This window comes from Panthera leo, chromosome C1 (genome assembly GCF_018350215.1).
Source record: "Panthera leo isolate Ple1 chromosome C1, P.leo_Ple1_pat1.1, whole genome shotgun sequence".
Classification (NCBI taxonomy): Eukaryota; Metazoa; Chordata; class Mammalia; order Carnivora; family Felidae; genus Panthera; species Panthera leo.
The window spans coordinates 161,964,982-161,992,922 of NC_056686.1; the positions used below are offsets into that span (position 1 = coordinate 161,964,982).

General features: G+C 43.6%; 1 protein-coding gene and 1 long non-coding RNA gene across 14 annotated transcripts in view; one reads left to right on the forward strand and one right to left on the reverse strand.

Moving 5' to 3' along the window:
* Window positions 1–27,941, forward strand: part of LOC122226267 — a 131,198-nt gene that overhangs the window by 100,268 nt on the left and 2,989 nt on the right. For 7 of the 9 annotated variants that reach the window (XR_006205539.1, XR_006205540.1, XR_006205543.1 and 4 more), the window contains 2 exons: window positions 23,056–23,123; window positions 25,372–25,451. This is a non-coding gene — a long non-coding RNA (uncharacterized LOC122226267). The remainder of the gene's footprint in view (window positions 1–23,055; window positions 23,124–25,371; window positions 25,452–27,941) is intronic. The other 2 variants (XR_006205538.1, XR_006205541.1) reach the window with 1 other exon arrangement.
* Window positions 1–27,941, reverse strand: part of WIPF1 (WAS/WASL interacting protein family member 1) — a 123,011-nt gene that overhangs the window by 47,876 nt on the left and 47,194 nt on the right. For 2 of the 5 annotated variants that reach the window (XM_042949176.1, XM_042949175.1), the window contains exon 2: window positions 4,393–4,498. The exons of the other annotated variants lie outside the window; for them this stretch is intronic. The gene's annotated coding sequence lies outside the window, so the exon portion shown is untranslated. The remainder of the gene's footprint in view (window positions 1–4,392; window positions 4,499–27,941) is intronic. 5 annotated transcript variants of the gene reach the window in all.

The following is a 27,941-nucleotide window of genomic DNA, read 5'->3' on the forward strand; positions in this document are numbered from 1 at the left end:
ATGACAATAGGTGGGTTGAGGAATAGGGGGAGGCCTGCTCTTTGAGATGGCTCTGGAAGACGGCAGAAATGGAAGATCCTCGCAGAGAGCAGAAGCAGGGTAAGCCACTGGCTGGCCAAAGTTCTCATCCCACTGACAGCATGGGGAGAACTTGCCTGGTGGGTTATAAAATATTCTAGAGACTGGCAACTGATGTCTCATTCTCTCCTTGCCCAAATGGGAATTTAACCACAAGATTCCTCTACTGTTCTCCCCGCCGCCATTGTACGCTGGGTATCACACCATATTGGAGCCGTACAGGCAACTCTATATTTTCTACCAACTACGTTATAAAGAGTTTAAAATGGGAAATTATAATAATATATTTAGGGGTGCCTGGGTGGCTCAGTAGGTTGAGTGTCCGACTTGGGCTCAGGTGATGATCTCGCTGCTCCTGAGTTTGAGCCCCACGTCAGGCTCTGATGACAGCTCAGAGTCTGGAACCTGCTTTGGATTCTGTGTCTCCCTCTCTTTCTGCCCTTCCCCCTCTTGTGCTCGGTCTCTCTCTCTCTCTCTCTCTCTCTCTCTCTCTCTAAAAATAAATAAACATTAAAAAAATAGTAATTTACTTAACACACTATTTCAAAAACATCATTATAACATGTCCTCATAATAAAAAGTATTAACTAGGCATTTTGCATTCTTTTCTTTGACTAAGTCTTCAAAAATATATATTTTACACTGGCAACATTTCAGATGCTCAAGAGCCACTACCATACTGGACAACACAGCTCTAGATGGTGCAGCCTGGTGGGAAGGAGCCCCTATTTTACTCCTCCTTTTCCTCGGTAGGATACACTGATGACACTTTCACACATAATCAAAGTCAGTCCTGGGGAAGTCTCGGGGCTGCCCAGACACAGCCCCGGGCTCTAGATTCAGGGCTAACAAGAGTTTGTCCTGCTTGGAGCCATCTCTTAAAACTTCTCGGGCTTGTGGCCAGAAGAATTAAAGACCCCAGTTGGCTTCTCCTTCCTAGACTCTTAGCGCTGACAATCCTAGCACAGGACTTGAATCCTCAGCCAAGATATACTGCATATGATACCTTCAAAGTGGGGGCTCAGAAAAGATCCACAGACTCAAAAGCCTCCGTGGCTTTCCACTGTTCACCAGGTAAAATCTAGAGTCCCTGAAGTGACTAGCAAGGCCCACGGGGACCTGACACTCGCCCACTGATCTGCTTCCTGGACCACTGCTCCACCCCGTCCCCCATCCCTTGTCCTAGGGCATTTAGGACCATTTTCTCCTGGTTTTGTGGCTTGCTCCCCTCACCTGTTCACATTCTGTGTTGCCTGTGCATGGTCTGCTTTTCCAACTAGAGAAGGAGCCTATGGAGCATAGTGTTTGCCTTGTTCACTGCTGTCCCCCCAGCTGCTTTAGATCACTATCTGGCATATCACTGGGGCTTGAAAAATAGTTGTAAATGGATTTTAAATGGATTTTAAAAGCGTCCAACTCCAGGGGCACCTGGGTGCCTCAGTCAGTTGACCGTCAGACTTCGGCTCAGATCATGAGCCCCACATTGGACTTGCTGTTGCCAGTGTGGAGCCTGCTTTGGATCCTCTGTCTGCCCCCCGCCCGCCCACCCCAGCCTCTGCTTTCTCTGTCCCTCCCCTGCTCGAGCGTTCTGTCTCAAAAATAAATTTTAAAACATTAAAAAAAAATTAGGGGAGCCTGGGTGGCTCAGTCAGTTAAGTGTTCAACTTCGGCTCAGGTCATGATCTCAGGGTTCATGAGTTCAAGCCCCTCGTCGGACTCTGTGCTGACAGGTCAGAGCCTGGAGCCTGCTTCAGATTCTGTGTCTCCCTCTCTCTCTGCCCCTTCCCCGCTCACGTGCACTCTCTCTCTCTCAAAAATAAATACATATTAAAAATACATTTTAATAAATAGATAAAAACATTAAAAAATTAAATAAAAGTGTCCAAGTCCAAGTTTAGTTTCATCCCTCATTGAACCTAAGGTTGGGGTTAGGCTGACACAGGTTTGGGTGTAGGTCGGGAAGCACCAGGGTGGGGTAGGTTTGTGCTGGATTTGTTCCTCCCAAAGGTCCTGGGAAGGCTCTTACTTCTCCTGTCATGTGGTGATACAGGACAGACATTTACAAAGACAACGTGGGGACCTGCCAACACATGTAACAGCTCTTTCTCAAGCAGGGCTATTTGCCAGTGTCAGGGATATGACAGAGCCTCTTACTTAAGTTAAAAAATGGCGAGGTGACTCCCTTGGTAAGAAGAAAAGGAGAACCACATCCGGAGTGGGAAGAAAGAGACCCAGCACCATCCAGAAAGAACATTCCCATAATGGTTTCATATATTCATACTCAACCAATCAGTATTTTATCCCCAAAGACCAGCTGTCCAGTACATTAGGTTCTGAGGACAAAACGGAAGGCCCTGTTTCTCTACACTGACAGTTTGACGTTTTTATTCTTTAATTTTTTTTAATGTTTATTTATTGGGGGGGGGGGGAGGGAACGGCAGAGAGAGAGAGAGGGAGACACAGAATCTGAAACAGGCTCCAGGCTCTGAGCCATCAGCACAGACCCCGAATGTCGGGCTTGAACTGGGAACGGCGAGATCAAGACCTAGGCCAAAGTTGGACACCCAACCAACTGAGTCACCCAGGCGCCCCCAGTTTGACAGTTTTATACTCAGCAAATAACAACAACAAATGCTGAAATTGGAACATCACTGATTTTATGTCTTTGACGGACAAATGCTTTTTATGTGTGGAAAGACCGTTCAGGTTTCCTTTGAAAGCACTGTCTCGTCTTAGGTAATTTAATTAAGATGCAAAAATTTCCCAGTTGGTCACCAACATCCAATACAAGTGGCCCCCAAGGGGAAAACCCATGTGAAATATAGAGAGAAGTTTCTTTCAACCCAAGGGGAAAACTAGTGGAAAGCCCCATTTTCACATCCTGCTGTGTATCCACTTGTATACACAATAGGGAGAATCTACTGCCATATGGATAGCCCTGGGTTCCTTTTGGTTGCTAATCATTAAGCATAAAGCCCAGGCTGGGGCCTTTACGATTATTTCTGGGGTGGGACAATAGCCATATTGTTCCTCATTCAGACTTCTCTAGATGGTTACCCAGTGTCTGTAGCTGAAGGACAGAAACCACGGGGACAGGAGAGCCTTCCACGGGGTACTCGGGAAACAAGAGCCTATGTAACTCTGCACCTTTGGGCCTGACGTCACCCATCTGAACACTGCAGGAAGGGCTCCATGACCCAAGACTTCCCCTGAGACCCCTGACTGCACAGAAGCCAGGCCTGGCTGGTGCAGCTGTTACCTGGAAAAGGCACGCCCAACCACTCTGCATGTGGTCAGGAAATGGAGGCATTTGTGGGTGTCAAAATAGTGGGGGGCCTTTGGGGACTTCACACCTGGGGACCGGAGACGCTAGACAATTTGCAGTGTCCCCGACTGTCCCACTCAGTGAAGAATTGTCCCATACGATTTTCAAAGGTCCTCTTAGAGACTGATGTAGGAAAGAAAGTGTTTCTAGTGATCTGATCCCAGACCTTGGCTCCATGTTAAATATAAACTCAAAGTAATTATGGCACTGTTGTATTAGCCCCTGAATGTTCCAGTAACACAACCATCCTATAAATGAAATACTATGTTTTGCTCAGTTTTACTAACAGGTCTTCACCCCTCTTGGCAGATCACGTGCCCAAAGGCATTGCCTCTGGAGGTACGTAGTTCTCTAGCCCTTATCCAAGTTAGTGTGAAGGTGCAGTTGCCCACTGACGGTGGTTACAGGTGGAGATGTAAGCACCCAGCCAATTACTTCATTTTGTTTGCTAATGAGTTGTATCCGATCCCTTACAAATTGAAGTTATTTAATAATAAATTATGTTCCTTTTATTTCTCTCTCCTTTTTAAATAAAGTTTATGTATTTTGAAAGAGAAAGGAGAGAAAGAGAGAGAGAGAGGAGAGAACGAGTGGGGGAGGGGCAGAGAGAGAATCCCAAACTGACTGCGGCACCAGCATGAAGCCCCGCTCGGGGCCTGAACTCACAAACCGTGAGATGACAACTGAGCTGCAGTTGAGAGTCAGACGCTTCACTGACTAAGCCACCCAGGCGCCCCTAGTTCTCGTTTTAATTGCAGGTAAAGATAATATAGATTTTGGAGGAAATTATCTGTCAGGTCAGATTATTTCACTGATGCAGTTTCACTGAAGGTCGTGAAGTCGGCACTGGAAAATAGTGGAGTGGGTGCAGAGTCAGACAAGGCTGAGGGCCACTGTTCCTGGGCTTATAGTCAGGGATGCAGTTTGATGGTTCTGCTCATCTAGCCCAGGAGGGAGAGAAAGGGGCCACGGGGACCACAGCCGCTCACCTACAGTCCAGGGAGGGAATTGTGCACTTATTTCCAAACAGGTCACAGACGCACGGTGCTTCCTTCTCCTGTTTCTTAGCTGACTCTGCTTCTCTCAGTGGCTTGGCTGAAACAGAATTTATTCTACTTCAGTGACCCCAGATTCCCGGGGGGATTCTGCTACTCCAAGAACTTTCTGCCTCCCATTTGGCTGCTCTGGATTCTCCAAATGCCTGGGAAAACAGACTGTTGGGAAAACACGTCCAGGTTGTCTCTGGTGGGATGGCTACCCTACCAGGACATGGGAAAGACAATGGAAAGTGATTCCTATGGGACCAAGTGCATGCACGTAGTTCTCTCAACTCCAAATATGGGTGCAGGGGCCATAGGATCAGGAAAGGGCATGATCGCAAGGGGTGTGTGCGTGCACACGTTTTGCTTTTGTTTTGTTTCGTTCCCTTTGCTCAGTGCTGACCACATGACTCCTTCTCCTGCCTCATGGAACTGCTTAACTCAGCCTTGGACCATTTTATTCTGCTTCAGGACCATTCTGACAGTATGATTGATCAGTTGGCAGTTTATGTAAAAAGCAACTCCACAACTACATTTAAATATTGACTAGTGCACCTGAAACAGTTACAAGATTGCACGTCAATTATTTTTCAATGAAAGAAAAAACAAGATAAATAAGTAATGACTAGTTTGGGAATAACAAACCACAAAGATTTGAGGTATAAGAACTACATGTGGTTTATATTTTTGTAGGACACCCTCAGGAAGATAAATGGGCGGAGTTAAAAAAGAAAAAAAAAATATCTCCATGGCCTCTCCCTGCCTCATCCCGACCACCGTTAAAAAAATAAAAAATAAAATAAAACAAACAAACAGCCACCACCCCCCCCCCCCCCCCCCCCCGCCCCGAGCCCAGGCTGCTTGTTACTCTTGGCTCCTAGGAGGCAGTTGTGTTTTAGGCAAGGCAAATAAGTAGCTGCCTGGGGACTGTGGCTAAGGTCAAGAACAGCCTGCTAGCATAACCTCCACCTCTGCCAACAGCCCCTGCCAGGCTGAGCGCGGCCCCTCTCTAGCCCTGGGGCTGTCTTCCTTCAGATTAGCTTCTCCAACTTGACCCTGTGCCATCACCGCCTTTCCTACCCTTGACCTGGCCCCACACGCAACATCTCAGCCAGTCTTCTCAGCCAAAAAGAGACACGAAACAGGGAATTGCTTTCTAGAAATAAAAAATATTTTCTATGATCCTTTTATCTGCTTACACTACGTGTGTGTCCCTGCCTGCATGGCTACCTGGTGAGCAGGGCCATCGCTAGGGCTCCGATGCACAGCAGTCATCCAACAGAGACCTTCTACCCATCACGTGACAAGGGCTGCCGGTGACACGAGAGCGATCAAACAGACAAAGCTCTCCACGCACGTGGAGTTCACATTCGTATCTGAGCTGATGACACGGTGGAAGGAAAACGAATTTATCCCCTGAATCGTGCAGCCCAGGTGTTCGTTTCAGCCCGGCTCACCTTACACAGAGTAGCCTCACGAAGCTGACCTCCTGAAGGAGGCCTAATTCTGGCCCACTCCAATTTAAGTGCACAGTGCTCTGAAGTCCTTAGGTGGGGGTAGGCATTTTGGTTTGAGAACCATTTCCATACAATCATACTTGAGGGCATCCTGCCTGGCCAGCCCACAAACGTCTACTTAATTCATAGCGTGACTAACCAGACTTCATTTCCAAGTCTTCAAAAGAAAGGCCTCAGAGATGATGGAGGGGTGAGGGCTTCATTACTCTGGTGCACTCCGGCCTCAGCTTCTACCCCCTGCCACTAGGCTGCCCTGCAGTTTCCCCACTCAGGACCCTGAGTGGCTTCTGTCCCTTCCCCACGATAAGATGATCTCACCAACATGGAAGGAAGAAACATGTTGTTTTGAAAGAAAGAGGAGCTGTTCACCCAAATGACGTTGAATTAGTGGGTGTTTTGTTGAGACAAAAGAATACAGAGGCACCTGCATGGCTCAGTTGGTTGATGTCGGGTCATGATCTCAGGGTTGTGGGATTGAGCCTAGAGTGGAGCCTGCTTGAGACTGACTCTCTCTCTCTCTCTCTCTCTCTCTCTCTCTCTCTGCTCCTCCCCCCCATCATTCTTTCTCTCAAATTAAAAAAAAAAGAATATATAGGGCTGTAGTGAGATCCTATGGCAGAATCACACTGTCTGGGGGTAATTTCCTTAAGTTTCTCTTACCTTTTATAGTTTCCTTCCTTCACTTAATATATCTTTTTCCTTATTAAAAATTCATACATGGAAATGTTTAGAAAATATAAATAAATTTTTAAATGACCCATAGTACTCAAAGAAACCAGTTAACATTTTGGAATTTGCTTCCAGTCTTTTTTTCCTGTGTGTGTGTGTGTGTGTGTGTGTGTGTGTGTGTCTAAAATGGGATCATACTGGGGTGCCTCAGTGGCTCAATCGGTCGAATATCTGACCCTTGATTTCAGCTCAGGTCATGATCTCAGGCTCATGGGATTGAGCTCCAGATTGGGCTCCATACTGAGCATGAGCCTATTTGAGATTCTCTCTCTCTCTCTCTCTCTCTCTCTCTCTCTCTCTCTCCCTCAGCTCCTCTCTCCCACTCACATTCTCTCTCTCTCTCAAATAAAAAAAATAATAAAATGGGATCCTACTGTATATATGTAGTTTTATATCCTCTTTTCACATTTGCTCATATTATTAAATATTCTCCTAATGCAATTTTAATAGTTGAATATTTCATTTTATGTGTGGTCTATTACCTGTGTAGCTAATTTTCATTGTTAAACATTTAAATTGCATCCAATTTCGCTGTTACAAATCCTACCAGGTTAACAGACTAAATATTTGTAGTCATTTCAGATTATTTTCTCAGGATACATGTGTTACAGTACAATTACTGGAATGGAAGATACAAAGGTTTCTCTTTTAATGATCTTGATACATATTGTTAAACTGTTTTCTCACAGCGGTAGCATTTCTTCTCCCATTAGTACCTACTTCATTTCTTTTCTTAAAAAAATTTTTTTTATGTTTTTATTTTATTTTTGAGAGACAGAGAGAGAGAGAGAGAGAGAGAGCGTGCACAAGCAGGGAAGGGCCAGAGAGACAGGGAGACCGAGAATCCGAAACAGGCTCCAGGCTCTGAGGTGTCAGCCCAGAGCCCAAAGCGGGGCTCAAACCCACAAACCATGAGATCATGACCTGAGCTGAAGTCAGATGCTTAACCCACTGAGCCACCCAGGCACCCCCCTGGGTGCCTTCATTTCTTTTCAACATGTTCTATTATTAGCACTTGTAAAAATCTTTACCAATTTGATAGATGAAAATTATATGTATGGACAGTTTTGATTTTCATTTCTTTTATTAGTGAGGCTGGCAGTGTTTCATATATTTCTTGTCTTCTCCATTATTAGCATATATTCCTCCATTAATTGTCTGTTATCCGGATTTTTTAATCACAAGGTTTTATTCTTTTCCTTATTTCTTCCATTTTTGAACCTAAAGATTACTTAAAAGTTCCATGACTTTCCATAGACAAAATAAAATGTCCTAACCTTTGAAGGACTGGATGGGTAAACAGTGACCCTTTCTGTACACCAATAAAGCAAATTTCATAAATTAAGGACGGCCTCTATTGCCGACAGATATACGCTTTCGTAAGAATTTTCTGAGATGGCGACAGTGGCTAATTTTGTGTGGCCTGTGAGAATTTTCACCATTTCCAGAAATGTCTCCGTCTTAAGTCGGGAGGAGGGTGCAGGAAGTCTGGGCCCATCTCACTGTGACACATCTACCTCAAAGGCAGAAGTAGGAATGCTTGCTTATTGTTACACACATGCATCCGTGTGCGAAGCTCTAAAGTCCGAGTACAGAAAACAGTCATTATGACCCTGAGTCACCTCATTCCATCTTCACAAGACAAAAGTTCCCAGGAACTAAGGAGCGATGTGGGCTGACCCAATGAGTCTCCAAAGCTTCCTTTATCTTCACTGTCTTCACCAGCCATTAAACAAATATTTCGGAAGAAGTCAAATCTAATTTAGAGGGACGCCTGGGTGGCTCAGTCTGTTAAGCGTCTGACTCTCAGTTTCGGCTCAGGTCATGGTCTCTCGGTTCATGGGCTTGGGCCCCGCATCAGGCTCTGCACTGATGATGTGGAGCCTGCTTGTGATTCTCTCCCTCCCTCTCTCTCTGCCCCTCCCCTGCTTGCTTGCATTCTCTCTCTCTTTCTCAAAATAAATAAACACTTAGAAATCTAATTCAGAATTTTTTTCTTTAATGATTAAAAACTTGGTGACCAAAACCACTTCTGAGCATAGATCATTCAAAGTAACCACACTTCGGTACCTGATGATTCACCCGAGGACCTGGGCTGGCATGCCATCCTCTGGCCTCCTTTCCACTGGGTCTTCCCAAGTCAAAGGCTCTTGCCCATTTCCTACAGTTCCCTCTTCCTCTCCTTGCCAATTTCCTAAAGTTCCACTCAGAAGGTGTTTGATGCACCTAAGTGAGAAAGGCAGCCACTCTGGGGGAAAGTGCCTGGAGCATACTAAACACTCAACAGTGTCAGCTATCATGACTATTACTAAGTGAGCTAAGTGTCTCCATGGTTCGTGCTGCTTCATAAAGGAGGAAACAGAGCAGGAAAAGTGGCTCTTTCTGTTCACAGAGGGATAATTCAATGCAATGTGAGAATGAAGAATTTACCCTATTTGACAGTTGAGAAAAGTTGGGTACCAGTAATTCCAGTAACTCTGTTTTATATCATTCTACAGCTAGGTTTCAAATCCCCTCAGGACCATTTCAAAAAGCTGGTGTTGATCCACCTGATTTGTGCTGGTCATTCTCATTCACCAGTGCTGCCGCATTTTTGTGCATTTCCAAACATCGCTAGATTCAAGGAACACAAATTCAGAAAAAAAATGCCCCAGCAACTTCCTAAAAATACTGTTTCTCCTAAAATTTAAAGAGAAATAGGGATTAGTAAATAGATTTTATGCTCACTGCTTTGTTTTCATTCACCCGGATGGGCTCATTGCCTCTCAGTAGGCTTGTCGCCATCCCTCCCAGGAGGAGGATAGGAAGCCACTAGTCTCAAAACCCTCCAAGGCAGAGAACAGGACTTCTCTTCTAGGGCACTAAGAAGATGCCCCAAAGCCCTTTGGGGGTGGTCTCACCCACCTGGGGAGTAGAAAACAGCGCTGATTTTCCAGGCTGCTTTATTCTCGCGGTTAAGGAGCAAACAGAGAGAACAGCAATGGTCTGAGAATGTTTTCGGAGCAGGTGCATAGTGAACTGAAAGAAAACAGGCTTTGAGGCAAGGTCTGATTTCTCTCTGAGCAAGTAAGAAAACAAAACCACGATACCTATCATTATGCCCAAGTTCGGTCACCACAAGATGAGGATGGCACTGTGACGCGAAAGACAGCCGTGCCAAGAGTCAACTGAAGCTGCAGCAGAACTGAACACCACACCGAACGTGCTCTGAGTATCCAGCTCTCGTCGGCAGGGAGCTCACGGAGAACCAATATGAAAGATGACCGGTGTGAAAGTTCATTTTCCAAAGTACAATGGCTTCTGTACACACACCTTTCTACTCCTCTGAAACTCCTTCCTGCCTCATACAAAATCCTCTGTGGAGGCCCATTTTTAGCATTCTTCCCTAGCAGTGTCCGCTGAATTCCCTTCAACCTCTAACTGCACACCACCGAGATAAGGGTTCCTTCTTTGGCTTTGTTCCCCCCTCATATCTTGAAAATATAGATGAGCTTCTAAATAATACTGAGAGATACAAAAAGATGAAGCATCTCAAAATCTTTACAGGCATAAGCAACACACAAAAGGTTAAGCAATGGAGAACAAGAGCAGTACATGTTCTACTCTGGAGTCGTTAAAGATTACTGTTGGTGACGTGTATATCCTCCGTTTCAAAAATGCTGACTTGAAGGGGTACCTGGCTGGCTCGGTCGGTGGAACATGCACCTCTTGATCCTGGGGTTGTGTGTTTGAGCCCCAATTTGGGTATAGACGTTACTTAACAATAAAATCTTGAGGGGCTCCTGGGTGGCTCAGTTGGTTGTGCCTCTGACTTTGGCTCAGGTCATGACCTCGTGCTTCGTGAGTTCGAGCCCCGTGTCGGGCTCTGTGCTGACAGTTCAGAGCCTGGAGCCTGTTTCAGATTCTGTGTCTCCCTCTCTCTCTGACCCTCCCCTGCTCGTGCTTTCTCTCTCTTTCTCTCTCTCTCTCAAAAATAAATAAACATTGGAGTGCCTGGGTGGCTCAGTCGGTTGAGTGTCCGACTTTGGCTCAGGATCTCACAGTTCAGTTTGTAAGTTTGAGCCCCACTTCGGGTTCTGTGCTGACAGCTCAGAGCCTGGAACCTGCTTCAGATTCTGTGTCTCCCTCTCTCTCTGCCCCTAACCTACGCTCATTCTGTCTCTGTCTCTCTCAAAAATAAATAAATGTTAAAAAAATTAAAAATAAAAATACAATCTTGCAAATTTTTTTTTACTTAAAATGCAGCTTTTAAAAAAGATTTAAATTATAATATGACTGTATTGTACACAACGTTACTCAGGAAAGTAACCGGTACACATTACCGCGCTGCTAGAATTTTGGGTTTTTACAAAAATAAAGTCCATGAAAGGACTAGGTCACCTCAGAAATTATTTTCCTTAAGTGTAACTCCTCCCACCCCTGCTACTCCCCGCAAAAGCACTCTTAAAAATATAAGTTCAGAATTTAATAAAAGTGAAATCAGTTTTGTAATGCATAAGTCTGGGAATATTAAAAATCACTATGAACTTAACAAAGTTAGATATTTTAATTGTTTAAATGTTTACTTAATTTTGAGAGACAGTGAGAGACACGGAGTATAAGCATGGGAGGGGCAGAGAGAGAGAGAGAGAGAGGGACACATAGAATCCAAAGCAGGCTCCAGGCTCCGAGCTGTCAGCACAGAGCCTGATGCGGGGCTCAAACTCATGAATGGTGAGATTATGACCTGAGCTGAAGTCGGACACCTAACTGACTGAGCCACCCAGGCGCCCCAATAAGATTATATATTTTAAATCTCTCATTCTATTTTCCTTAACATAAATACAAAAGTAAAGTACTTAAAGGTTTAGGATTTACCCTTGAGATACTATAAACTATTATTATCTTCATGATAAAAGAAACTTATGAATCTATGGAAAAGGGAATAATATTTATAAAACATATTAGTAAAAGCACTGTATATGTTTGTGTATTGACATTCAAAGGTCGTTCATTAATAAAAATATTTAAAGTATAATAAAAGGAAAGTTAAGAGTGGTTTTACTCAAACTTGCATTTTCCAAAAGGTATCATCTGAAAGTACCAAAGATTAAGTAGAAATCCACATTCAAAAAAGAGTTCCATGGAATTCTCAGAAAGAGAGAGTCGCAAAGGGTCATCTGAGGACATTATTTTAGCCTAAACTTTGAGAATCATTCAAACGGGGGAGCCAGTGCCCGATATTGACAAAGTGCAGTTTCTGGCTGGCAAGCTCAGATGCCAGCCCACCACCCTATCTGCCAAGATGAGTGGATGAGAAGTCATTTCATGAAGTCATGCACAAACATGAAATGTACTGTAAAGGTCTGCGGCCATCCCTCCATCACTGCTTTGCTTGCTTAGGCTGCTGGCCAGCAGGGATAGCTCCTTCTGCAAAACTGTTTCAAAGTAATGACCTGGAGGAAGTGGTGTGCTGATACCATGAAAAAAAAATCCCTCAAACACAAAGATAGTTCAAAAAGCATCTGTATATGGCTCAGAGGAAACAAACAGCTCAGCTAATTTCAACTCAAAAGAAACATGATAGACCAGTTTACCTTGGCTGTAGCTACACACACACACCGGAAAACTGAAGGGTGGCGATTATCTAGTGATTCTGTTTTGTGCCAAAGGGATGAAAGGGCAGGGTTATCCATCCTGGGGTCAGGATGGAATAACAGAATATATCCCGCCCCACAATGCTTCAGACACAGAATGACGTGTATATAAGAGGGCTTCTTCACACTGTTCTCTCCTTGAGACAGGGAGGGGCGCCCTGGACCTTGGCCGGAATGGTAAGTCTGATGTTCCTTCCTGAAGCCACTGGGAGATCAGAAGCTAATTCTGAGCCTCTCACACATGGTCTCTCCATCACTGGAGCCTTTCCATGGGTTTTCCTTCCAGTGTGTCTTTACAGAGCTAAGAGAGGAGCAGGGCATCTAAAACAGTTGTTTCCTGTGTACATCGTGGGCTGAAATCCATCTACAATCTTTAAAAGATGACCAATACTGAATTTTCAACTCCCGGGCATTTAACAATACTCTTCAAATGAAGTGAACACATCATCGACAAAGATCACATTCTGTTTGGTTTTAAAAACCACTTGGAGCTTTCTGTAAAAACAGCTACTTTTCTGAAAGAATAGGCAATGGTTGCTACCAAAATCTTAAAATGATCCTTATTTTATTTTCAAATAACCTTATTTGAGAAGGTCACTAGAGGTAGGTATCAGCAGAAGGCTAAAACTGTTTTCTCAGTCCTGTTTTGTACTGCTATTTTGACATCTTTGTTGCTAATTGGGTCAGGATGCCCAAAAGCCCTTTGGTTTTGATCACTCGAGGAAATGCACCTCACAGCAGAAGACCTAGTTATTTTATTTGATTTCCAGTTTTGTGAAGGGAAGACAGGAAAGAGTGACGACCTTTAGTATCAGAAGTGTGTGTTGTTGACTTTCAGTTGGGTAGTGAGATTTTCAGTTCAAAACATTCAGTACCCAGATCACATGTGGTGACAATTAAAATGTTTTAAATGATGCTTTTCCTTCTTCCAGTGCTGGCCATAATATTCAAGCTGGGCACAGGAAGCAGAGATTTTGTCTCAGCTCAGTAGCTGACTTACAAGGGCAGCTCCAAGCTCTGCAGTTTTTGCCATTTGTCTTTCTAGGTGGTGCACCAGTCAGCAATCCTCTGCAGCTCATAAAACCCAACATAACCTTTTGGGATGCTCTGGAAAAAACACATTGGGTAATAAGGGATAGAATGCTTTCTGTTCAGTGTTTCCAGTGCTATTTTCTGGCCCAAAGAAATACCAAATCATAGGCATCTACAAAAAAGAGAGGTGGCCCAGAAATGATCTTGCATAGTCTGTGAGTGCGGACTAACCCCCCATCCCCACCCAAAGGTTCATCTACCTGTGTCCTGCTGTGTGTTTCACGCAGAGCTACACAGGCATTGGAGCAAACAGCCATTTCTACCAGGCTTGACTCAACTCAACTTCTAGGGTGGTCTTAAAGTGAAAATAAAAGTGCCCAGAATGATCCTTAGCACACAGTAATGGCACAATGAATGTTAACTATTATTAGTATTGTTCCAGGAAATGAAATGGCATTGTCCTGATCACCTTGAGGATGCGAGGAGGGGTGAAAAGATGCAGATCCATGGCAGTGACAGCGAGACGAGTATGGTCTAGGAGAACGTGAAACTTGGACATTAATGTCCTCCCTGTGAGCTTTCCCCAAAGGTATCCTTTAGCTATGGAGCTAATCACAAGGCCCATCGGCATTTCCATGTGTAGTTTACACACCACACTGTGGTTTCTTGGCCGGTCCGTGGCACAAAGGGAATTGAGTAAGGCATCACGACGTAGACAAGCTGCAATGTGAACGCCACAGAGGTGGGAAGGTCATGGCCCACAAAGGCAGAGATTCGGTGAAGGCCTCTGAGGTTTCACCTCATCTCCACAGTTCTTAGTCACACAATTTCCTTTATGGATCTGAACAGTAACAAACGGGCCTTAGAAAACGAATCAGTGTGCCAGGTGGAAAATGCCAAAAGTCATCTTGTCTCTCCAAAGGGTTAAGCTGCTTTTCCGTTTTGTTTTTCTACCCTTTCTTTATTCTTCAAGCCCTCTTTGCTGAATAATTTAAAATTCACGGTTACAAGGGCTTCCTTTGTGCCCACATACCCCTGCTGAGATCAGATGCAGCTGACCCCACCCCAGTCAAGGCCAACTGGATGAGGGCAGGACCCCAGCCCAAGTCTTCCTGCTGGAGAGCACGCTGTGAGATGGCCGGGTGTGAAAAAGCCTGCTCTGCTCGAACAAGGCAGTCTGTTTCCTCCTCGTCTCAGAAGTATGAACTGGGAATCATGGGGACAGGTAGGCAGTCAGTCATACCAGAGAAATGAGAGGAGACAGGAATAGCCAGTTAACTGGTGGACATAAGAGAGGAGATGATCCGTCTCCTGGGACTGAGGGCACATCGTGATTTTTCAGGTACCTAAACTGTACTGTAGTCTTTAATAACTCTAACAGTAGCGAAGCTAACGGTAACAATAATAGCTAGCATTTATTGTGCCCTTACCATGTGCTAAGGATCATTTTAGGAATTTTACAAGTATTCATTCATTCAATTTTCACAATGACTCTTGATGATGATGATGATGATGATGATGCTGATGATGGCACTGAAGCACAGAGAAGCTAAGTAACTTGACCAAGGCTACACAGCTCATAAGTGGCCCAGACACAATTTGAACTCAAATGGCAGGGTTCCAGAGCCCATCCAGCGTGTGCCTCCCTGTGGGGTAGTCCTGAGTATCCTGTGTTCTTTATTGCCCATCCTTACAATAAAGCTCCCCTATTAAGGAGGCCTGACAGGGGGTCTATTTCTTGCTCCCTATTGCCTCACAACTAGCATTTTTCTTGGCTCCGCTCATTATGAATCTTAGTAACGTAAGCATACATTTATTAATTCAAGAACTACTTAATGCTTACTGTGTGCCAGGAACTACTACTGAGCTCTGGAAGCTGACGAAGAATCCGCCCCGTTCCAGCTCTCAGGAACCTCTACTAAGTAGGGAAAGACTCGGTCTGCACACACCGCCACGCCAGAAAGAGCTTCCAGTAATTATACTGTATAGTCATACTTCTACGACCTTCTGCAGAATCTACGGGACATACTGTCTTTGTAAACACACTGTGTCCTATTTTTGAATAATGATATATTGTATCCTGAGCTCATCGTTAAAATAACGCCTCAAAAGAACATCTTAAATATCACCAAAATAGAAACAGACACGGCAAAGATGGCTTCTTGGAAGGTCTTCCCAGGATTCTGTGTCAGTCAGGCCAAGGGGATGGCAACACCCATGCGCACACTGGCTGACCTATAGGCGGCGCTGCAGTGTCCCCCAGAGCCTGAAGGTGCCTGAGAAATACGAACCATGGCCTCCTCCTCTGTCCGATCATATTTCACTGCTGGCAACTTGTTCACGGCATCAATCCCCATTCCCGCCAAGTGGGTATTTATTTATGTCTACGGTACTTGCAAGACGGTGCTCTCAGACACCAGGTGTCACTCTTCTCATCTTTCCAAACCGACAGCACCAGCACGCTGCTTTGCACCTGACAGGTCTTTAACCCGTTTTAAACGACCGTTTTGTAACAGTATTACACCAGCACCAGTCTATTGTGGGAAATGCTGAACTCAAATTTAAAGGAGAGAAATTACGTATAATCCTACTAGAAGTACACATTAACTTTTTGGAATATTTCCTTCTGGTCTTGATACATATAAAATGTTTCAAAATGAAGATGATAAATACGCAGTTTTGAATCCAGGTTCTGTTAGCCTTTCCTACCGCTAAATACTCTTTGAAAACATGATTTTTTAATGACTGCATGGAATTTCGACACCAATTTATTGAACATTCTCCTATGGCTGGTCATTTACTTTATTTCTTACTTTGCTTTTATAAGTGTGCTAATATCAACATCCTTATACACAAATTCTTGTGTTCAGTTAGGTTTATGCAATAGAAAAAGAAGTATTGGATCAAAGAGTTTGAACAATTTAAACTCTTGATACGCAGTGCAAATGGTCCACGGGGAAGACTTATACTCCCTCTGGCCTCATGAAAGAATGAATGCCCCATTCACCATACTCTCGCCAACACCGAATATTACAGTTTTAGAAAATCTTTATCTTAATTTGGTTTCTTCAGTGGGCCGTAACAGAGCCTACATTTAAACCCTACGTTCCTAAGAAAAGTGCAGATGGGTCACTTACAAACAGGAGCAAAAGAGCCTATGGGCAACAGTCCCCACCTCAAGCCCTCGAAGCCATAAAATACTTTAGAATTTTAGAAATGGCAAGTACTTTAGAGGTCACTGAGCAAACTGTTTCAGTTTATAAATAAAGTAACCAAAGCTCAGAGAGATGAAGTGACCTGGGAAACATATTTGAGTTCGAACTAGAATCTAGTTGTCTGGACCCGTGGTCTTGACCCATAAGCCATTTCTTTAGAATGGGCTGATAACCTATGGAAGCAACAAACCATTGTTATGAGAGTGAAAAAATAGAAGGAAAAATAGTATGAGAATATATTTGAAAACGAAACCGTTATTGTTCTAAATTGTTTTATCTTCATGACACCAAGTGAGAATAAGCTGTTTTACAGACAAAGGCAAAAACTCACATGTGAGTGTTACTCTATTCTTAAGATCCCTGCTTACATCTAGAACAGATATTTTTTTCTCCTGGAACCATTAAAATATTCAGCATTGATCTACCATTCTCTCATCGAGCCAACATTTACTAAGAATGTACTGTGGCCAGGCACGACGCCAGGTACTGGAGCAGCAGGGGGGAAAGAACCAAGGTAAGAAATGAGGGATTTATTCTGCGGGGGAAGTGGGCAGGAAGGCATGTGAGCAAATGCTAATGCATGTGACTGGGCGGTGACGGGCTACACAAGGTGCCGCGGGAGGGGGCAGAGCAATGGACATGGAAGACATCACAGAGGAGCTGACACATGAGCTATGCCTGTGCTTGAAAGTAGTCTACTGGGCGGGGTGGGGAGAACAGCAGCCCAGTCAAGGCTGCTCCTCGGATGGGCCTGAAACATGGCGGCTGCACACCTGAACTCATCGAACCCTCACTCTCCTATGAGCAGACTGATGCTGTTCACTGGATGTTTCTTAGGCTGGTGTATATTCTGACTGGTTAGCACTTGTGCCTATCAGCTGTTTGATATTTAGATATCACCTCTGCCTATAAAGACATTATTATCTTCACTTAAATTTTCCAGAGGTTACAGAGCTGATAAGTTTGTGATTTGGGGTTTTAACTACAAACCCCACAAGGCAGAAACAACTATAACACCTAGCATGAGGCGTTATATTTCTTATTAACTGGTCAATTTTCTTTTTTTTTTTTTTAAACAATTCTTTTTTTTTTTTTAACGTTTATTCATTTTTGAGACAGAGGGAGACAGAGCATGAACGGGGGAAGGTCACAGAGAGAGGGAGACAAAGAATCTGAAACAGGCTCCAGGCCCTGAGCTGTCAGCACAGGGCCCCACGCGGAGCTGGAACTCACGGACCGCGAGATCATGACCTGAGCCAAAGTCGGATGCCCAACCGACTGAGCCACCCAGGCGCCCCTAACTGGTCAATTTTCAATTAGGAGCTTATATTTCTTGTTAACTGGTCAATTTTCAGTTATGAACTTGAAAAGCCTGATGACTTTAAGAGATAAGAACTGGTAGATTTCGGGGGCACCTGGGTGGCTCAGTTGTTTAAGCATCTGACTCTTATTTCAGCTCAGGTCACGATCTCATGGTTTGTGGGTTTCAGCCCTGTGTTGGGCTCCACACTCACAGTGTGGAGCCTGCTTGGGATGGATTTTCTCTTTCTCCCTCTCTCTGTCCCTCCCCTGCTCGTGCTTACACTCTCTCTTTCAAGATAAATAAATTTAAAAAAAAGAACTGGTATATTTCTGTGGTGGGGATGCATGGCATCAATATGGCTAAAACAAATGTGTTATAAATCAAAATATGTGCTTGTTTATTAATGCACTAAACAGTACGATCTAGTGGCCAGTCTAATAATGACTATGATTTTGAAGTAATAATGAGGGCAAACGATATTTGGAGATATCTGAAATTGTACTGTATAAAAGTTACTCGTACTTTTTAATTGAATCATATTTGACATATAACATTATATAAATTTAAGGTGTACAATATGTTAATTTACATATTGTAACATAACTGCCATTGCAGTAATAATTAGTACTTCTATCACATTATACAATTATCCTTTCTTTTTAGTAGCTGGAATAATTAATAGTCTCTTAGCAAGTTTGATAAGTATAAGAGAATATTGTCTATATTCACCATACTGAGTATTACATCTCTACGACTATTTACTAGTCATAGCATAAGTTATCTATTCTTATGCAACAAATTACCCCAGAACTCAGTAGCTTAAACAAACAAATATATTATACCAAAGCTTCTGTGAGTCAGGAATCTGAATACAGGTTAGCTGAGTGTCTTTGGCTCAAGGTCTATCACAGGACTGCAATCAAGGTGGCAACTGGGGCTGTGTTCTCATCTGAAGGTTCAATCGGGGAGAATCTGCTTCTATGCTTATTTATGTGTTGGCAAGAGGAAGAGGAACTTACTTGTTGGCTATTGGTCAAAGGCTTCCTTCAGGTCCTTGCCATGTGGGTCTCTCTTCAAGGTAGCTTAAAACATGGTAGTTGGCTTCCCTCAGAGTGAGCAAGAGAGTGACAGAAAGCCCCCATCATGGACACCATAGTCTTTTTATAACTAAATCTCAGAAGGACATCTTATCCTCTCTGCTGCATCTCATTCACATGAATCACTAAAACTAGCCCACATTTAAAGGGAAGGATTTAAACACAAGTATATTTAATTCCAGGAGGTAGGAATCATTGAGGGCCATCTTAGAAGCTGCCTACCATAGGGTCACCTGAGTGGCTCAGTTGGTTAAACGTCTGACTTCGGCTCAAGTCATGGTCTCATGGTTTGTGGGTTCAAGCCCTGCATCGGGCTCTCTGCTATCAGTGTGGAGCCTGCTTCAGATCCTCTGTATCCCTCTCTCTGTCCCTCCCCTGCCTGCATGGGCACACACTCTCTCTTCCTCTCAAAAATAAGCATTAAAAAAAAGAAGCAGCAGCTGCCTACCACCTAATGACAAAATATCTTTGACTTCTATCGGTGATGATACCACAAGTGCTGCTAACACTATTGCGGTTTGTGGGTACATTCACAATTGAAGGAAATGCAAAATTTCAGTTAGAGGTTAGTGAAAATAAAGACGTTTTATTCCCCCCACCGCCAACTCACAGACTTTAGGTTAAGAACTCCTGTGTTAAAGGATGCAGCATATCTCTCACCATCTAAAAATCAGTCTGATGCTTTGTGGATAGGCACAAGGATTCCTCACATACCCCTGGAATCCACTATGTGTGGGCATTTACTGTGTTTGCAAAAGATTCCATTTTTGTTTGTTTGTTTTTAAACCATGCGGTACTGTTAGTCCAGCTCAGAAATAAATCGACTTTAAAAACTGTTCCCACAGCTGCAAAAGGCAAGTGTTTGGCACTAATAAATCAGGATTAGTGGAGCTTGGCTTATAATGAACCCTTCACCTCCCCTGGGCAGGTGGTCACCAACTGATCTATGGGAACAAATAAGCCATGCTTTGAGGTAATAACCATTTTTCTAATGCTACGTAGGACTCGAGTAGAAAGCAAGTAGAGGGAGATATTGTATTCCTGCAAAATTCAATCTTCTTAAACTTGGAGGCCTCTGAAAACATGAATCAAAATTATGTTTCCAGGGCCACTTGCTTGACCTCTGCTTGTTATTACCTTTCCATTCATAACTACTGTGGGGGTTTTTCCTTCTAGATAGTGAAGGATGCTATCAACATGCCCATATCAGAGAATCAGTGAACGTGGAGCCCAATTATACATTTAAATTTTACCCTCTTGGACCCCAAATGAAATTTGGCATCACCTGCTCACAGAAATGCCTTCATTGTTCCATTTTGGGGGGGTGGGGTGGGACAGGAGTTATATTCAAAATATGTAACAGTCAATAAGGCACAGTCACTAACCAATCAGAAGGATGTCTCACAGTCCTGGGCACCCCATGCTGTACTAGGCACTAATGCTTAACTACTGAATTATGAGACAGGTCTTAGGGGTTGAAGGGTGCACTCAAGTTTCTGAGATCAGGGATGATTCATCAACTGGTACTGAAGCTTGTCAATATTTTAATAACCAGCATGGCTGTACCACTGCAAAGAGTATCAACTGCTGAGGTGGGTGGGAACTGTTCCTCCCCCCGGGTTCCCGTGGAGGGTTACTAGTGTGGGAGTTGACTCTGTCACCTTTCAGCACTCCATGTGGCTTCTACTGTGGGGACAGAGCCCAACCCTGCTTTCTGAGCCTTGAGCTGAGGTCTTGAAGTCTCTTGGAGTCCCCCACTCAGGTCTCCTCAAGGCTCGCTGGCTGTAGTATCCCAGCTCTCAGGCACCTGCTAGGAACAGCCTGGGACAGCTGTGTCAAGCTGGCACCAAAAGACTTCTGTGCAAGTTGGGTGTTTCCCTGCAGGTTTGATGGAGGGGCATGTTCTCTGTCCACAGGTGTCATACCACCCAAGAAGTCCCACCACTGTATGGAGTATAGGGCAAAAAAAAAAAGAGACTTCTTTTTTTTTTTTTTTTTTTTTTTTTTTCCATGTATCCTCTCATTGCAAGGATTAGTTTAACAGCTACCTGAAATTCCTGATTGGAGCCCCAGTGTTTTAGGTGTATTTGGATACACCTAAGAGGTCATTCTGCATTGTCTCTTGGTCTACATTATTTTACTAAAACGCTCTGGTTTGTTCTACTTTGCTCCATGCTTCTGGAAAGTGGATTAGGGAAGGCTTTAGATACAGACAGGTTTGGGTCTGCATTCTGGCTCTGTGGGCTGTGGTCTGGTCACTTCACCTCTCTGAGGCAATGTCCACTTCATACAGTGCCTCCCTCATAGGCTGGTCAAAAGTCTAATAAGATGAAGACATATTTGATAGATGCTCTTCTTATAAACCGAGCACAAGATCAAGAATAAAAATATTTAGCGTGTATTTGGGGTAGGAAATGCCAGTGTACCAATCTAGGTACTTTAAAAATAGATCCTTGGGGCACCTGGGTGGCTCAGTCGGTTGGGCATCTGACTTCAGCTCAGGTCACGATCTCGCGGTCCGTGAGTTCAAGCCCCGCGTCGGGCTCTGGGCTGATGGCTCAGAGCCTGGAGCCTGCTTCCGATTCTGTGTCTCCCTTTCTCTCTGCCCCTCCCCCGTTCATGCTCTGTCTCTCTCTGTCTCAAAAATAAATAAACGTTAAAAAAAAAACAAAACGTAAATTAAAAATAGATCCTTTTTGTTCACTCAAGCTGACTAAAAAGCAGACAAAAAGTGAATTTAGAGATTAAAATGGAAGTTCTGCGCAGACTTACAGCCAACTCATAAGAACTCAGAATTCCTCCTATTGAATGAAGATAACATACCTTCTTTTCCCCCAGGAAAATAGCTAGCATAGGTTAATTCATTAATACGTACATAACGATCTAACATCTGTCTCAATGACAATAAATGCAATTTCAATTATCAAGATATTTACGTAAATGTAAAAAGATGAAAACCATAATATTTTCTCTAATTGTCTTGACATATATGCAAAGAAAAGCTTGATTTGTTTAGATATTGAGCATCTGAAAAAATAAACCTTGCTTTTGCCCACTTTGCTAACTTTTTTTTCTTAAAGTAATTATGAAATCACTGGGGCTTACGCGGCGAAATGCAAGGCCTGAAACAAAACTGACCCTTCCACTCTTGTTTACCCAAGTGAACATTGTCTGATTTCAGTCCCAGAAATCAGTCACTGAATAAGTCCTTCTGCAGAGTCTCATTCTGTGTTTTTTTTTAATTAAAAAATTGTTTTTAATGTTTATTTTTGACAGACAGACAGAGTGTGAGCGGGGGCGGGGGGGGGGGGTGGTAGTGGTTGGGCAGAGAAAGATGGAGACACAGAATCCGAAGCAGGCTGAGCTGTCAGCACAGAGCCCGAGGCGGGGCTTGAACCCACGAGCTGTGAGATCATGACCTGAGCTAAAGTCAGACTGAGCCACCCAGGTGCCCCCCATTCTGCATTTTTAATAGGAGTTTTAGAAGCTACAGATGTATTCAGGAGTAAAATGAAACCATTAAGACCATTAAGAAAGATGAATTCTTCTAGGATTCTAACGCCTACGTTCATACATGTATATCCAACTGCCTACTCAACATCTCCACGCGATGTCTGTTTAGCAAACCACTCGGACCCAACAAATCCCCAAATAAACTCCATATATCTCTCCCCTACCCCTACCTGCTCTACTCACAGCCTCCCCCAGTCGGGTGGCATTTCCTTTCTTCCTTTGCTTCTTTGTAGTCTTTCTTGACTCCTCTCTCATGCTTATTATTGTTCAATTTAACAATTAATCTTGTTGGTTCTACCTTCAAAATAATCAAACTCAAGGCACCTGGGTGGCTCAGTTGGTTGGGCAACCTACTTTTGATTTCAGCTCAAGTCATGATCCCAGGGTCATGGGATTGAGCCCTGTGTTGGGCTCCGTGCTGAGCATGCAGCCTGCTTGAGATTCTCTCTCTCTCTCTCTCTCTCTCTCTCTCTCATCCCCTCCCCCTCTTGTACACTCTCTAAAAAAAACTTTTAGTGAAAAAATTGAAAAAACACAAAATAACCAGACTCTAATTACTCCTCACCACAGCTAATGCTGCCACCCTGGTCCAAGGCACCATCATCTCTCATGGGAAGATTGCAACAGCCTCCTAACTGGTCTGTACCTTCTCTTCTTGCTCTCCTACAGTTTATTCTCAATATAGTAGCTGGAGGGTAAAAGCCAGATCATTGCCCTCCTTTGCTGAAGTCCTCCCAAAGCTCCCTCCTACAAAGGCCACAAGGCTTTCCAGAATCTCACCGTCCTCTTCTCCCCGCCTCACTTACTCTGTCCTCATCACACTGGCTTCTGTGATTCCTGGAATATGCCAGGCGCGCTCCCGCCTCGAGGCCCTTGTGTTTCCCCCAGGTATCTGCAAGGCGAATTCTCTCACCTCTGCTAAGTGCCACCCCTAACCACCACACTTTGATCCGCATGCACCACGGCATTCCTGCTTCTCCTCGCCCTGCTGTACTTCTCTTCCCACTGTGCTCATTACTTCCTAACATAACATACTATTTCATTAAATGTATTGTTATTGCCCACGTTCCCAACGAGAACAAAAGACCCACATGGAAGTCATTCAGTGAATATTTCCGAATTAAGGGAAAATGCCCTCCTCACAAAAAAGGCCAAAAGAAAACAACAACAACAAACCCATAAAACAACCAGTATCCAAAAAGGGTCTTACAATGTCCAATAGGACCCACATATTATATATCATTTTCTTTTTATAATGCTTGTGGCTTTAGGAGGAGGAATGAAGAAGTAGGACCGGCACTGGGAAGAGGCTGCTGGTTTGCTCAGGAAAGACCCTTAAGAGGGGCATTACAGGGGAGGGGGAGAGCACCACACTTTGAGCACAGGGACTTTGTCACAGAAGTCCTAAAACCTCGCTTTTCTTTTTTTTAATGTTTATTTATTCTTGAGACAGAGACAGCGTGTGAACAGGGGAGGAGCAGAGAGAGAGGGAGACACAGAATCTGAAACAGGCTCCAGGCTCTGAGCTGTCAGCACAGAGCCCGACACGGGGCTCGAACCCATGAACTGTGAGATCGTGACCTGAGCCTAAGTCAGACGCTTAACCGACTGAGCCACCCAGGTGCCCCCTAAAACGTCTCTTTTATCTGAGAGCTAGAGGGATCAGACCCAAAATGACTGACCCACATTACAAATTCACAGGAGGCTGCCGGGCACACTGGAATTTATAAATAATGGCATTTCTTCCCAGTGGCTATGTCCACTCTCCAGAATATACTCTTCTGAGGTGATGGTACCCAGGAAACTAATTCAGTGTGCAGAAGGCGGTTTACGGATTTTGGAATCAGGGCTAAGGACGGGTAAGCCTCCCGAGGGCTACTCAGTTTGGGCCACGGTAAGCCATGGTCTTCATCTACGCTTCACAATGGACAACCCCTCTCAATCCATATTCATGTCCACATGACTCAGAATCCCTCCTCCTGGTCAATCGTGGGCAACCACTGAGAATTTTTCCTCTATGGATTTTGCTCTATGAGGATTTTCACTGTTCACTGGGCACAAACTTTCTCTGGGTAGGCTGGATTAGTTGTTTACATATATATATATATCTCATCTGTACTATAATACTTATATTATGCTTATCTATACATTATCCATGTTGCTCTGCTGTTTTCCAGGAATTACATAAAGGTCACTTAACTGGAGTTTTGGGAGTTCATTAACTCCTCAGTCTCTTGGTCCACTCCTACTTGGCAGGAGTGTGGTCCCTGTAGATGGTGTCCCAGAAGGGCACCGACATCCAGACTCCCCGTCCTTGGGGCTTCTCAACCCTGCAGTGGGTGGACCCATGCTGCAGTCAGGAACCTTGGTCTATGCTCACTACTCTCACTAATTAGCTATTTTGACCAAGATAAATCACCTCTAACCTTTCTGGGCTTCAGCTTCCAAATCTGAAAACAAGAAGATTGAACTCTTGAAGGTCCCTTCTATTTCGAAAAACCCAGGGTTCTATTTCTGACCTACCTCTTTAAGTTTTAAGTAATGACAACGGCATCTGAAAGCCTCTTTTCCTAAACTTTTCCCAAGGCCAGATGTTCCTGGCACTGACTTAGGAGAAAAAAATAGTTTTTGAATAACCTAACATTTTTGTCTTTCAGAGCAAATTATCCTCTGGCCTTTTCAATTCTTTTTCCCCTACTGCTCCCTCTGTATGAATCTTTAACAGAAGTTTTAAAAAAGTAAACTATCTAGTCTTCCTGATTTGTCAGGGTTTATCTTGTAACAGCATTATTTTTTTTTCCACTTTAGTATTCCTATATAAAACCTCTCCAACATTGTTAGTCCGGTAACTGTGTGCCTCAGCCCCAATTTGTCCCTGTTTTGCAGGACGGTTATTAAATGCTCTGGGGACGAGGAACAAAAAGCTGAGAGACCGGGCTAGAGAAGGAAGCAAGCTGTCCATACAGGTAAGTGCTGGCCTGAATTTTCACGAGGTGAGGGGCAGGGAATGGCAGGAGAGTGAGAGGAGAAAGAAGAGGAAAGGCAGAAGGAAGGAGAGAGAGAGAGTGAAGGCACACATTGCTGGCTTTGAAAGAGGTTTTAGGCGAAGCCCTCGTGGCAGTTCATCAAGAATGTTCATTTAGTTAAATGACTTCTGGAACTGGGACTTTCCTAAGAAGCCACACCGCAGTTAGAAGGCAGAGTTGGAACTCCAATTCCCTTCCTCCCTGTGTAGCCTTCTGCATGGCAAGCTGGCGAGGTGCAACGCAGCCCCTCTACTGACCCCACACCCCGTTTTCAGGACTCTGGATCATTCTACAGGCCTTTAAAGCTTATAAGAAAGACCAAATCTTTCTACAGCTGGCCTGGAAATCAAAGAAGTGGCTTCCGAATCACCATGTAATCACCATTTTGGGTAAATCAGTGATTTACCCAAAGAGTAGCAGTTCATTAGCAAACCTCCAAATGAACCTATAGGTGTAATATATGCACAACCTCCTGGTCTAAGATTAGCTGCATATTCCAAATAATTGTAGGTCCCACGATATCATCTAATGACTTTTGGTTGAGGAAATATATGCCCTAAAGAATTTTTGCCCTGTTAAAAAAAAAAAAACTATATATATATATATATATATATATATATATATATATATATATATATTTGTATGTACCTGTGCATATGTATATATATATATACATATATATATATATATTTGTATGTACCTGTGCATGTGTGCAAATATATATATATTTGTATGTACCTGTGCATGTGTGTGTGCAAACATGTGTCCTACTGCAAAGAAAAACCTCTTTGTTTTTAAGCCACACTAGGATTACAAAACAGTACAATGCGAGAGCTTAAAACATGACATATTATTAAAATCCAGACACAAACAAAAGTAGAAAGGAAGCCTAATTCCTACCAGAAAGCATCAAAACAGACTCTGGTAAGTCACTTCTAATTAGTATTGAGAAATTACAGTGTTAGTAATATGTAAGTACCTGGTAGTGGAACCGGCAGAGTCCTGTAAGCCAGGAATAGGTGCCTCTTAAATTGTGTGGAGTGCACCATACAAGGTTCCATTCAAGGACTCATCTTTTCCCAGTTTATTATTATTAATTTCTGAAGTTTATTTATTTATTTTGAGAAAGAGAGAGAGTGTGCAAGAGAGAGAATGAGAAAGAGCATGAGTAGGGGAGGGGCAGGGAGAGAGAGAGAGAGAGAGAGAGAGAGAGAGAGAGAGAGAGAGAGAGAATCCCACTGATAGTGTGGAGCCTGATGTTGGGCTCGAACTCATGAACTGCAAGATCACAACCTGAGCCGAAATCAAGAGTCGATCGATGCTTAACCGATGGAGCCACCCAGGCGCCCCACCCGGTAGTTTATTATTTTTGAGGAAAAGCCTTCTCTGTCCTTTCATAAACAAATAAATGCAACCCATTCTTGTCATTTTCTGATGCCTTTTTGGTGGGGAGGGGACACTTAGAGGCTTTTTTTTGGGGGGGGGGGGGAAACAGCACCAACTTTCCAACTGGTGAAGAAAATGGGAAACTGAAAGGGCACAGTGAAAAATCAACCAAGCATGTGGGCAATCCCTTCCTCAGAAACATCAGAGTACACATAAGTGTTAATGATGTTTTATTTAGAAGACAGCACCTTCAGCCAAAGAAGACCACAGAGCAGTGCATGAGGCTGTCCATCATAACTTCCCTACCATTTCCTTCCAGAAAATCTATAATCTAAACAAACAGCATGGCCATGGCTCCAGAATAGTCTTACTGCCTTGCTTCTTTTCTGGGACAACAGGCCAAGTCGTCTTTGGGTCCTTATGACCCAGAAGAAAAATACAACATTTTGTTTGAGGCATTCATGAAGGAAAATGATACTGATCTTGTAATCTGAGGTATCTTCAAGCCTGTGGGTTTAGAGGGAGGGTGGTATAAGAAGACATAATTACTGGATGATTCTCAGGAAGTGTGTTTATTCCTGCATGAAGTCTGGTTTTAGTCAACAGAACTGAGGAAAAGGCTTTTTCCTGAAGATTACGTAGTCAAAAAGTATAAATTATGGAAAGAATAAAAAGCATTACCCCATGCTATCTCTTCTGTTTCCTTTATTTTCCTTGCCTTCATCCTTGTCAGCTCTTGAAAACTGAACTGCTTATAAGCTGAAAATCACAGAGATTTTGTCAAGCATTCCAGAGTCAAGATAAAAATCAATGGTGTTGAAAAAAACCGCATTATTGAACCTCCTGGTCTTTTTCAAGAGTGTATACCACGAGAGCAACTGGCTTGTAGCAGATGATGTGAACATTAGAGCACTTACAATACTTTAAAGAACTATTTATACTTTATAGTTCCCTAATGGCTACAATATGTAAAGAACTCCTATCACTCAACAACAAAAACCAAACAACCCCATTTAAAAAATGGGCAAGGGACTGAACAAACAT